Raw genomic sequence first — 14,099 nt, 5'->3', positions numbered from 1 at the left:
ATAATGGTCGGTAAGTAAGGCAGAATTTGTGAAGAGAGACAAAGTTAATAATCCTGGTAGGTGGAAAAGTGATAGGTGGCTGAGGTTGGCGGTGATTGTGATAGGACGCTGGGGAGGGTAGAGCAGATAGGTGGGAAGGAAGGTGGACAGGTAGGCCAGGTCAAGAGGATGGTGCAGAGAGGGAGGGTTGGATCTCTGTCATAGTACATGTCCGGCAATGATGTTTTACTTATCTGCTGCTTCTCTCCAGGTCGGAAGAGTTTAGAGTGAAAATAGGAAATTAACAAAATTATTGCTCATGGACACATTTTGATTTTATTTATCCTCCTTTATTTCATTAGACGACTTAACAGTGCAAAAAGACTAAATCATCTGTTTAGCACCAGCTGCCTGAGTACTGTACTATTACCACTATAGGCAGCCACAATTGTTCTGAAAAGCAGGAACATGTTTGTTTTTGAGTGCAGAGAGCTCAGAAATTCATTGTTATCGTCTATTTAATCTGCTTGCTTTGACATTGGTTTGTTTTACAGTAGAAAGAAACAAGGTAGGTGTTGGAATAATATACAGTTTGAGGCACCAGTTGCATCCTGGTTCACAGATAACCATAAATTGACACAATGCTGGAAGCTGTCTGTGTGGTGGAGAAAAATGTACAAGAATCCTGTAGAACTCTGGAACTACTTTCAGACACGTTGAGGACATTTATTATTAATAAGAGGAAAATGCCTCTTATTTCACCTTTCAACATTAAGTAGGATTTATTAAAGACTGTCTGTAGCAAGTACTGTATAGTATATATGGACAGAATATTGACATTTCTCTCATCTGGTATCTATTATGTTGGGTAATCTTCAATTTTAAATCCTGCTTCAAACTCGCCATTGTAATTTCGCCATGAAGTTGACACTCAAGAACAATGCAAATAATTGTTGGTGATGGAGAAGCCAATATGTATTTAACTTGAAACTTATATAGATGCACAATGATAGAAATACAATACCCCTGCTGCATAAGGTGAATGTAATCCCTGTATGAGCGATCAATATGAGTAGGATCAGTGCAAAGCATTGTAATGACCATCAAATTGCATGCAAAATTTTCTTTGATAATACTCCTGTGAAGCAGATTGGGGCATCTGATCAGTTTAATCCTCCATATAAATTAAAGTAATTGTTACATATAATATAAAGGTTTTATTTGGAGTTCACCTTCTTCATTGAATAAGCTGTTAGATCTTTGAAAATGGTATGTTTTATTATTCTGCTTTATTTCAAATTTCTATTGTTCGACAGTAATCACTTGCTGATGAATATGATACTAGAAGCTAGCATAGTGAAACCTTCATTTATGACGCTGAGTGTCAGCATCATATTCTGTTATGAGGTACATCATGGATTAAACGCAGAAACAACTCAATGGCGTCTTCTTGTACAGGTTGTTATGCTATAATGCGCATTTTGTTAACACAAATTCACTTTAACGCAATTGATAAATTGGGAACACTGTTTCTAAAGCATGAACTTTTAAAACATATGTTGGCTGCAACACAATTACATCGCCAACACTTTAAGCGCTGTTTTTAAAGCGTGATTTTTCTATAATGCGGGGTTGCACAAGAATGTAACCATCGTATTATAGAATAACTACATGAACTGCAAAATTCAAAGATTTGTGAGTAAAAAAAATGTCCTAAATTATACGCGGTTTATACAATGATCTAACATCCACTAAAAGAGAGTTTAAAACTTACAACTGCCTATTTCATGGACCAAATGAGTTGTAAGGAAGAGGCAGTAATGTTCATCTCATCAGGCTGGTCTTGTTTCAACCCTCTAGTCTCTGCAATTTAGATGACTTCTGTTCTGAGGGAAGTTGGTCAATCACATGCTTATTCCAAATAGTCTCTTGTACCACATCAGCTTCTTGTGTTCATCCTATCTGTAACAAAGTGAATTTTATTACCAAAAATGAAGTTACTTAACTTACATTGGTTCTAATCATGCTTGTCCCTTTGTCAATACACTTATCAGTATTAAGACAGTGAACCAGTTCCATGTGCTGTTCGAAATATTCATGATAGTGCCTTCTGATAAAAGGCTTTTTTTTTCATTGAGTCATAGAATCTCAACAGAGTGGAGACAGGCCATTCAGCCCATTGAATCCACACTGACCCTGCAAAGAGCGTTGCACACGGACCTACCCCACTTGCCCATCCCTGTAACCTGGCATTTCCCATGACTAATCCACCTGGCCTGTACATCCCTAGACACGATGTGCAACTTAATATGACCAATCCGCCTAACTTGCACATCTTGTGGGAGGAAATTGGAGGAAACCCATGGAGACAAATTTCTGTTGTGGCTTTTGAATTATCCCCAGAAACTCCTGCCATTGCTGCTCCACCGGCTTTCCTGCTCGGCTTCCCTTCCAATCCAGTTAGCACTGCTGCCAACTATTCCAGCCTCAGGCCACTGTCTGTGTGGACTTTGCACATTCTCCCCCATGCCACACCACAAAAGTTCCTTTAGCTATATAATTCATGGTACACAGCGAGTTCAAAAAGATGGTGGTGGGGCTTCTGACACCGTACATTGTCCACTACATTTACCTTTCTTGTTGTTTCTTTCTTGTTTTTCCCTCTTTTCTCTTTTATTGATTTGTTTATTGTCACATGTATTTTGTTACAAAATACAGTGAAAAGTGTTGCATAGTGTCGCTATTCCCTGACAGCATCTTAAAACACAGAAAAAGAATATTAAGGCAGAAAAATAAAGAAATAAAGAAAAACAAGTCCTTCTTGTTAACTTCTCCGCCATGAGTCATGGGCCTGATGGCAGGCACAAGTCTCATTCTCCATATAACCACCAGTGGAAGCAAGTCACTACTCTTTGATGCTTTCTTGCTTCCACCAATGCCCTCGCCACTGTGAATCCTCGTTGTCCCTTGTCACTGTGAATCCTCACTGGACCTCACCAATGCAGGTCCCACTGCACTGGCCCAAACTCAACTCTGCCACTGCCATGAGTATGCTTTGGTCCCAACTCACTAATGCAGCTACTGCCGATGCCACTGGGTCGCATACTGGCCCCAAACCCCGCTTCGCTGTCACTTCCATTAATCTGCACTGAACGCAGATGCTGCCAGAACAGAAAGCTGCCTCTGCCGCAGCAGCTAGGAGTCGGCACTAGGACCGCTTCACTGATGTAAAAGCCCCTGAACAGTGCCATTGCTGTGGCTGCCATTGATCTTGCGCTGAGGCCACTCGCCGTCACCAATAGCATTGTCACAACCGAGCTCTTCAAGAAGAGGGAAATAAAATAACAGAAAGAATAAAAGGAAAAAAAGAGCAGAGAGAAAAACAAGAAGGAAACAACAAGAAAGGCAAATGGAGCGGACAATGTGCAGCCTTAGAAGCCCTACTCCACTGCCATCTTTTTGAACCCATTGTGTACCATGAATAATGTAGCTAAAGGAACTCTTGTAGTGGCAAGATTTTTGTTATGGCTGACACATATTAAAACAGTTGCATTTATTTTAAAAGTGCTAATTAACATGGTCACAATCCAATTTCTTTCAGTTTGGGGATATTTTGGCCAAACTTCACTTTGAATAAACAGACAGATTGTTTAAAACCTGATATATGAGTCAGAAGAGTACAACAGAGCCATCTTATCCATCCAAGTAACTAATGTTGGATTTATATATAGCAGTGGCAGTTTTCAATAGTGGGAGTCTGTGGATTAATGATTTACACATATATTTGGAAATGACATAGATTATTTCAAACAAACTATATTGTCACAGAAGGTCCTGAAAGTTTGTTGCGTAAATATAATTCGAAATGTGTTTCAATCACATATTAAAATTTTTGCTCATTATTTTAGTGGAGATGTAATGTCATTGATCAAAGCAGGATAATATCTCTGATAAAAGGATGAATAAGATGATTTTTTAAAAACTTATTGGTATGGAGATGGTCAAGCTGCATAATTTAAAGGACAAAGGATTTCCGAGATTCCTTCTTGGCATTTTCATGAATCATATCAAGTTTTCATTTATTAATGCATTGCAATCATGCTGATGAAAGTTGTGAACTGGGCAGACAGTGATATTTCACTGAAGTAAAAGCTGGTGAGTGAGCTTTAGATAGTTAATTTCTATCTATCTGAAATTCAACTTTTTCTTTACTTATGCAAATAATTATGAATTATTCTTCAAATAAATAGAAATGACATTTTATTCCAGTATTGCTAGAGATGTATGCAAGTTCTCTGAGAGCAGCTGCAGTTAGTTCATGAGCTAACTAGCTTATGCTTAATTTCAGAAGCTTGACCATTTGCTTTTCAGAAAGAACAAGAGATGATCCACAGGTCACCTTGTCCATTCTGCTTTAGATGTACAGAATATAAGGTATCTGTCGAATTTGTTACCTCAAAGTGTGGTGAATGCTGGAATAGTGAGTACATTTAAGAGGAGTTAGACAGACTTTTAAGTGGTAATGTGTTGAAGGGATATGGAGAGAAGGCAGGAAACTAGGGGTGAGGAGCATATTAGTCATGATCGAATGGCGAAGCAGACTTGATGGGCTGAAAGGCCTAATTCTGCTCCTGTATTTTATGATTTGGAGATGCTGGTGTTGGACTGGAATGTACAAAGTTAAAAATCACACAACACTGGTTATAGTCCAACAGGTTTAATTGGAAGCACACTAGCTTTCGGAGCACCGCACAACCACCTGATGAAGGAGCAGCACTCCGAAAGCGAGTGTGCTTCCAGTTAAACCTGTTGGACTATAACCTGGTGTTGTGTGATTTTGAATCCTATATTTTATGAACTTCTGAGGCGAGTGACTGGTGAGTGAGGGAGTTCAATGAAGAGGGGAAAGAAGATGCTCCTGTCTTTTGCTACCTTTTTGAGCTCCCATTAATTGGTTCATACTTTGGTTTTGGAGAAGAAGTTAATTGATGAGCAAGTAATAAGTTATTCTGCTTGATTTAATTGAAATAAGTTACAGTATGGTTTGTCACCTTGGCCAAGTGGACTGTATATACTGCAACAAATGTCTCTAGCTACAAAAGCTGAGCTTAGGTTTCAGACTTTGAGCAGCAAGAAACATTAGAAGGCCTGAAAATCTTCTGTAAGTATGTGAAAAAGAAATGTTTGGATGAGACAAATGGGGGTTGATTACTTGATGAGTTTTTTTTAAAATTATACCGTAGAACAGAGAGATGTCCAAGGAGCTCAGTGATTACTTTGTGTTTGCCTTTATTGAGGAAGATGCAAAATCTCCCAGAAATGTTGATGAAAGATTGAAGGAAATTAGTATTAACAGCAAGATTGTGTCGGAGACGATAATAGGCTTGAAGGTTGATAAGTTCTATATCTCAGGATGTTGAAGAATATGGCTGCGGGGATAACGGAGGATTTTGTAAACACCTTTCAAAATTCCACATGTTCTAAAATAGTTTCTGCAGTTTGAAAGGTAACAAATATCCCCCTCCTTAACTCAGCACACATATTCCTGCACTTGCTTTTCTTTCCAATGACAGCCAGTATTAGATTTTCTATATTACACAGAGTCTTCCTGACTCAGCAGTAATCCAGCCCGAAGGCTGTAATAACACCCAGTGAACAGAAATTTGAAAACTAGATTTCTGGAACTTGGAGTCTAGCAGCACTTTCACGAAGGTGTGGAGTGCTTTTGACTTTGGGAACTGTTTGCAAATAGCAACTAAGTAAATAACCGCATGTTAGTAAATAGACAAGAAGATGACATAATATATTGTAGTTTGTGATCGTACCAAGATGACTGAAGTTGATTTTCAAAATAAAGACATAAATCAGCAAAGAACTAAGCTATTTTGTTTAACTGGCCTTTGCCAATGATTGTGCTTCATATGAATCTTCTATTTTACACTGAATAACTCAGTCAGCCAACCTTTCTAGTCATATCTCCCTCGCACTCAACTTGCCCTTAAAAATAGGTCAAATGTTTAGTTGAATTATTCCACGTGGTAGCAGGTTCCATATTTTGAGTATTCTGGGTAATGTCTCCACATGGGTCTGATGCATGACTGGAAAGGTTTTAAAGATCTAATGGAGAACAGATAGAGTCATGGAGTCATAGAGATGTACAGCATAGAAACAGACCCTTCAGTCCAACCCATCCGTGCTGACCAGATATCTCAACCAAATCTAGTCCCACCTGCCAGCACCCGGACCATATCCCTCCAAACCTTTCCTATTCATATACCCATCCAGATGCCTTTTAAAAGTTGCAATTGTACCAGCCTCCACCACTTCCTCTGGCAACTCATTCCATACTCGTACCACCCTCTGTGTGAAAAGGTTGCCCCTTAGATCCCTTTTATATCTTTCCCCTCTCAACTAAACCTATGCCCTCTAGTTCTGGACTACCCCACCCCAGGGAAAATACTTTGTCTATTTATCCTATCCATGCTCCTCATAATTTCGTAAACCTCTATAAGGTCACCACTCAACCTCTGACGCTCCAGGAAAAACAGCCCCAGCCTGTTCAGCCTCTCCCTATAGCTCAAACCCTCCAACACTGGCAGCATCCTTGTAAATCTTTTCTGAACCCTTTCAAGTTTCACAACATTTTTCTGATAAGAGGAAGACCAGCATTCCATGCAATATTCCAACAGTGGCCTAACCAATGTCCTGTATAGCCGCAACATGACCTCCCAACTCCTGAAATCAATACTCTGACCAATAAAAGAAAGCACACCAAACGCCTTCTTCACTATCCTATCTACTTGTGATTCCATTTTCAAGGAGCTATGAACCTGCACTTCAAGGTCTCTTTGTTCAGCAACACTCCCTAGGACTTTACCATAAAGTGTACAAGTCCTGCTCGGATTTGCTTTCCCAAAATGCAGCACCTCGCATTTATCTGAATTAAACTCCATCTGCCACTTCTTAGCCCATTGGCCCATTTGGTCAAGATCCTCTTGTAATCTGAAGTAACCCTCTTCGCTGTCCACTACACCTCCAATTTTGGTGTCATCTGCAAACTTACTAACTGCACCTGTTATGCTCACATCCAAATAATTATGTTACTGCAGATTCTTGATTAATTTCTTTCATAAACTCAAGGTCAGTCTTTACCAGAACAAAAGTCAAACAGGAAAATTGATTAGAGCATTTGGTGGATTTAAGGAATAAAGCAACATTAACTTTACATTTTAAATGACATTTTTATAATACACAGCATCAGTTGATAATAGTCCAATCAGCAACCAATTAAATCACTCGATTTTTATAATCTTTTTTACTAATCCCCATTAATGAACACCATTTCTCTCATACTTATTCTCGACTGCAAATTTGCAGGAAGGCATTTGCCATTCATCCTTTTCATATTTGCAAAAGCATAATTTCTTTCATTGGAGGATTAGAGAGATTCATCCTAATTAGTACTCTCAGCACTAGGAGCTTAGTTTGCCTTTGTCATTCAGAAAACCCAAAAGCAATGATTTGGTCAGTATTTCACACTTGTGACATAATTGTGATGTTTGTGTGATATTGACGAACAATTATAAAGCAATCAACATCAGCATTCTCTTAGTTCTCCAATTTAAGGTTTCTATTATAGAGTCATAGAGATGTATAGCATGGAAACAGACCCTTCGGTCCAATCTATCCATGCTGACCAGATATCCCAACCCAATCTAGTCACACCTGCCTGCATCCAGCCCATTTCCCTCCAAACCCTTCCTATTCATATACCCATCCAGATGCCTTTTAAATGTTGCAATTGTACCAGTCTCCACCACTTCCTCTGGCAGCTCATTCCATACACATACCACCGTTTGTGTGAAAAACGTTGCCCCTTAGGTCTCTTTTATATCTTTCCTCTCTCACCCTAAACCTATGTCCTCTAGTTCTGGACTCCCTCACCCAGGGGAATAAACTTTGCCTACTTATCCTATCCATGCCCTTCATAATTTTATAAAGCTCTATAATGTCACCTCTTAGCCTCCGACGCTCTAGGGAAAACAGCCCTAGCCTGTTCAGCCTCTCCCAATAGCTCAAATCCTCCAATCCTGGCAACATCCTTGTAAATCTTTTCTGAACCCTTTCAAGTTTCACAACATCTTTCCGATAGAAAGGAGACCAGAATTGCTCACAATATTCCAATGTCATTGTCAATCAGTTATAAATTAAGTTTTTACAACAAAAACAGAAATTGCTGGAGAAACCTGGCAGGTCTGCATACATCTTTGGAGAGAAAACAGAGTTAGTGTTTTGAGTCCAGTCCCTTCTTTAAAAGTTTGTTTGTGTCTGATCTGCAGGGTTTTTTTTGGTTTAACTTGATTGAGTTTTTAAATTCAGTTTCCAGTCACACTTTCAAAATATATTGAATATTCCATTGAGTCCCATCTTCAGACTGTCCAAATGATTCAGTTCCAATTTCAACAATTCAGTGTTTGCAAATGCTGTTTGTTGAGTCAACCTCCACTAGATTATCAGGAAATTGGGATTTGTACCATGACCTCTTGAGTTAATGGCATGGATTCCAACTTTCTTAATATTAATTTTATTCTGGTGTCAATGAAAGGAAATATTTGAGGCCTATCAACAGGGATCTTATTAAGCAGGCTAAGCAACAAATCATATTGAAGAATTCATATGGCAAACCAGAAAGTAAAAAGTCAGTTATATAATTTTGTTAAATATTAGATATACACATGAAACTGAATTATCATCAACATTTTTATAATGTCTTTGATTTATATCTGCACAGTGTCCAGGTTAAAGTTTCCATTGATATTTTATTTCTATTTCTTCCTTTATGATAATTATATCTTTCTATCCAAGGTCAACAAGGTCCATAAAGTTTGGGTCTAAATGGCACAGTTTGTACTGCTGTCAAATAGATCATAGCATTGTTATAACATTTGAGGGCGGCACGGTGGCACAGTGGTTAGCACTGCTGCCTCACAGCGCCAGAGACCCGGGTTCAATTCCCGCCTCAGACGACTGACTGTGTGGAGTTTGCACGTTCTCCCTGTGGCTGCACGGGATTCCTCCGGGTGCTCTGGTTTCCTCCCACAGTCACAAAGATGTGCAGGTAAGGTGGATTGGCCATGCTAAATTGCCCGTAATGTTAGGTAAGGGGTAAATGTAGGGGTATTGGGTGGGTTGTACTTCGGCAGGTCGGTGTTTCCACACTGTAATCTAATCTAATCTAATTGTTGTAAATTGAGAAAAGCTAATTTAAGAACCAAACAGTGACATTTGCCAATGTTTTCTCTGTTCATTATAGGCTGTTTCTGACATATTAGAGACTATCACATGCAACTAAGTATTGAGGAAGTGCTTCAAAAATCATCAGGTACCTGCCCTTTCAAGGTATCAGATATTATACAGAAGATAAAAACGTGTTCATTTCAAAATGACTAACAGCAAGTCAGCTGCATCAATTTAATTCATTCCTTCTTTTTCTCAACTGTTACATTCCCTTGTTATGGAGGTACAGGAGGAAAATAACATCCAACCTGATTTTTAGTGACATGGGTAACATATTTGCAACTTCATTTAAGATCTTCCCTGTGTGGTGGACAACTTTTCTGTGCCTGATTTTAGGTTAATTAAAAAGATAGGCAAGGGACTGATGTAAAATTGAGAACATTGTGCAAATGTGGCCCACATCACAGCAACCAATTCATTTTACCATGACTGGAGAAAGTGAGGACTGCAGATGCTGGAGATCAGAGCTGAAAATGTGTTGCTGGAAAAGCACAGCAGGTCAAGCAGCATCCAAGGAGCAGGAGAATCGACGTTTCGGGCATGAGCCCTTCTTCAGGAATGAGGAAAGTGTGTCCAGCAGGCTAAGACAAAAGGTAGGGAGGAGGGACTTGGGGAAGGGGCGTTGGAAATGCGATAGGTGGAAGGAGGTCAAGGTGAGGGTGATAGGCTGGAGTGGGGGTGGGGGCGGAGAGATCAGGAAGAAGATTGCAGGTTAGGAAGGCTGTGCTGAGTTCGAGGGATTTGACTGAGACAAGGTGGGGGGGAGGGGAAATGAGGAAACTGGAGAAATCTGAGTTCATCCCTTGTGGTTGGAGGGTTCCCAGGTGGAAGATGAGGCATTCTTCCTCCAACTGTCGTGTTGCTATGATCTGGCGATGGAGGAGTCCAAGGACCTGCATGTCCTTGGTGGGGTGGGAGGGGAAGTTGAAGTGTTGAGCCACGGGGTGGTTGGGTTGGTTGGTCCGGGTGTCCCAAGGTGTTCTCTGAAACGTTCCGCAAGTAGGCGGCCTGTCTCCCCAATATAGAGGAGGCCACATCGGGTGCAGCGGATGCAGTAACTGATGTGTGTGGAGGTGCAGGTGAATTTGTGGTGGATATGGAAGGATCCCTTGGGGCCTTGGAGGGAAGTAAGGGGAAAGGTGTGGGCGCAAATTTTGCATTTCTTGCGGTTGCAGGGGAAGGTGCTAGCCTATCACCCTCACCTTGACCTCCTTCCACCTATCGCATTTCCAACGCCCCTCCCCCAAGTCCCTCCTGCCTACCTTTTATCTTAGGTAAAAACAATGACTGCAGATGCTGGAACCCAGATTCTGGATTAGTGGTGCTGGAAGAGCACAGCAGTTCAGGCAGCATCCAAGTAGCTTCGAAATCGACGTTTCGGGCAAAAGCCCTTCATCAGGAATAAAGGCAGTGAGCCTGAAGCGTGGAGAGATAAGCTAGAGGAGGGTGGGGGTGGGGAGAAAGTAGCATAGACCTGTCTACCTACCTCCCCCAATCCAACCTCTCACCCTCACAACGCGCAGCCCTCCAATCCCTCTGCTCCAATCCCAACCTCACCATCAAGCCAGCGGATAAAAGGGGCGCCGTGGTAGTCTGGCGCACTGACCTCTACACCGCTGAAGCCAAACGTCAACTCGAGGACACCTCTTCCTACTGCCCCCTCAAACATGACCCCACCCCCCATCACCAAACCATCATCTCCCAGACCATACAGAACCTCATCACCTCAGGAGATCTCCCACCCACAGCTTCCAACCTCATAGTCCAGGAACCCCGCACTGCCCGGTTCTACCTCCTTCCCAAGATCCACAAGCCTGACCACCCTGGCCGACCCATTGTCTCAGCATGCTCCTGCCCCACTGAGGGGCATCTCTACCTACCTTAACACTGTCCTATCCCCCCTAGTCCAGGAACTCCCCACATACGTTCGAGACACCACCCACGCCCTCCACCTCCTCCAAGACTTCCGTTTCCCTGGCCCACAACGCCTCATCTTCACCATGGATATCCAATCCCTCTACACCTCCATTCGCCATGACCAGGGCCTCCAAGCCCTCCGTTTTTTCCTCTCCAGACATCCCCAACAGTACCCTTCCACCGACACTCTCATTCGTTTGGCTGAACTGGTCCTCACCCTTAACAATTTCTCCTTTGAATCCTCCCACTTCCTCCAGACCAAAGGGGTAGCCTTGGGCACACGTATGGGCCCCAACTATGCCTGTCTCTTTGTTGGCTACGTAGAGCAGTTGATCTTCCGTAATTACACCGGCACCACTCCCCACCTCTTCCTCCGCTACATTGATGACTGCATTGGCGCCACCTCGTGCTCCCGCGAGGAGGTTGAGCAATTCATCAACTTCACCAACACATTCCACCCTAACCTTAAATTTACCTGGACCATCTCTGACACCTCCCTCCCCATCCTGGACCTCTCCATCTCCATTAATGACGACCGACTTGACACTGACATTTTTTACAAACCCACTGACTCCCACAGCTACCTGGATTACACCTCTTCCCACCCTACCTCTTGCAAAAATGCCATCCCGTATTCCCAATTCCTCCGCCTCAGCCGGATCTGTTCCCAGGAGGACCAGTTCCACCATAGAACACACCAGATGGCCTCCTTTTTTAGAGACCGCAATTTCCCTTCCCACGTGGTTAAAGATGCCCTCCAACGCATCTCGTCCACATCCTGCACCTCTGCCCTCAGACCCCACCCCTTCAACCGTAACAAGGACAGAACGCCCCTGGTGCTCACCTTCCACCCTACAAACCTTCGCATAAACCAAATCATCCGCCAACATTTCCGCCACCTCCAAACAGACCCCACTACCAGGGATATATTTCCCCCCCCCACCCCTTTCCGCCTTCCGCAAAGACCGTTCCCTCCGTGACTACCTGGTCAGGTCCACGCCCCCAAACAACCCACTCTCCAATCCTGGCACTTTCCCCTGCCACCACAGGAATTGTAAAACCTGCGCCCACACCTCCTCCCTCACCTCTATCCAAGGCCCTAAAGGAGCTTTCCACATCCATCAAAGTTTTACTTGCACATCCACTAATATCATTTATTGTATTCGTTGCTCCCGATGCGGTCTCCTCTACATTGGGGAGACTGGGCGCCTCCTAGCAGAGCGCTTTAGGGAACATCTCCGGGACACCCGCACCAATCAACCACACCACCCCGTGGCCCAACATTTAAACTTCTCCTCCCACTCTGCCAAGGACATGGAGGTCCTGGGCCTCCTTCACCGCCGCTCCCTCACCACCAGACGCCTGGAGGAAGAACGCCTCATCCTCCGCCTCGGAACACTTCAACCCCAGGGCATCAATGTGGACTTCAACAGTTTCCTCATTTCCCCTTCCCCCACCTCACCCTAGTTCTAAACTTCCAGCTCAGTAACTGTCCCCTTGACTTGTCCAGACTTGTCCTACCTGCCTATCTTCTTTTCCACCTATCCACTCCACCCTCTCCTCCTTGACCAATCACCTTCATCCCCTCCCCCACTCACCCATTGTACTCTATGCTACTTTCTCCCCACCCCCACCCTCCTCTAGCTTATCTCTCCACGCTTCAGGCTCACTGCCTTTATCCCTGATGAAGGGCTTTTGCCCGAAACGTCGATTTCGAAGCTACTTGGATGCTGCCTGAACTGCTGTGCTCTTCCAGCACCACTAATCCAGATACCTTTTATCTTAGCCTGCTGGACACACTTTCCTCATTCCTGAAGAAGGGCTCATGCCCGATACATCGATTCTCCTGCTCCTTGGATGCACTTTTTTAAGGGATGAACTCAGATTTCTCCTGCTGCCCTTTTCCCGCAACACATTTTCAGATTTTACCATGACTGCCAGGGATACCAAGATGCTGGCACCTTCCTAGCTTGGTAGTACAGAAGAAAATATGACTTTAATTCAATTAATGTATCAGCTTGATGTCAGTAGGAACCATCTGCACAATAGTTTATATGCTTTAAAATAAATTACAACACAGAGATTCAGCTAAATCGTGTGAGTTAACTAGAAGACAAGACTCGAAAGATTTCATTCTGACTCATCATTTGGACTTTGAAACAAAAGCTAAAATTTGCAAAGCCCACACCCAAATCCCAGCTCACCCCTTCCTCTGATTTAAATGGAGGTGAATGCAGTTCTCTTTAAAATATTGTAATGATGACTTGTTTTTGTTTCGATGTTATTTTCTGATTCACACTTAAATTCTTGGTGCAGGATGGATTTCCACACCTCAGGGAGACCTGGATCTGAAGGGAGGCAAACATGATTGGCTCTGTCAGATCTGTCACTCTACAACACTTCCTGTGGATCAGCAGGAGTAGGAATGTTTCCACTAGGGCCCTTCAAACTTATTTGTAAACCACCATATGATGATGCTGTGGCTTTCAGAGGTATGCTTTGTCCTGGCTTCTTTTAGAGAGCGATCTGGGGGCAGGTGTCAAGCAGTCTATGAGCAGATAAGTAACTTGTGAGGCCTTTTTTTTTGAAAAGTTAGAGAATTGAAGCAGTCTGGTTGGGTGTAGCCAGCTCTCACAGACCAGAATTTCTAGTTTTTAAGCTTTGAGATGCAGCAGCAGATGCTGTTGGAGTTCTCAACAGGGTTGGAAGTTGCAGTAAATATCTTCTTGCTGCTACTCTTTCTGAGTTTTCATCTGATATTGTTTTCTCTCTCCCTGCTGCTGGGTTGCTTGTGAGAAATTCTGATTTCTGAATTTCTATTTTTGCCAAGGGATGTGTTTATGGGATGCTACAATATTGGAATAGTTAATTATTAATACAGGTAGTTCTGGAAAATCGCACATTTA

At 42.7% G+C, this 14,099-nt stretch overlaps 1 protein-coding gene across 9 annotated transcripts in view; it reads left to right on the top strand.

Moving 5' to 3' along the window:
* Nucleotides 1-14,099, top strand: part of LOC140493786 (leucine-rich repeat-containing protein 4C-like) — a 991,485-nt gene that overhangs the window by 755,596 nt on the left and 221,790 nt on the right. The window contains exon 6 of one of the 9 annotated variants that reach the window (XR_011963766.1): nucleotides 9,293-9,343. The exons of the other annotated variants lie outside the window; for them this stretch is intronic. The gene's annotated coding sequence lies outside the window, so the exon portion shown is untranslated. Of the gene's footprint in view, nucleotides 1-9,292; nucleotides 9,344-14,099 lie in introns of those variants that run through there. 9 annotated transcript variants of the gene reach the window in all.

Source organism: Chiloscyllium punctatum, chromosome 22 (assembly GCF_047496795.1).
Source record: "Chiloscyllium punctatum isolate Juve2018m chromosome 22, sChiPun1.3, whole genome shotgun sequence".
NCBI lineage: Eukaryota > Metazoa > Chordata > Chondrichthyes > Orectolobiformes > Hemiscylliidae > Chiloscyllium > Chiloscyllium punctatum.
This window is presented reverse-complemented; position numbering and strand designations above follow the sequence as displayed.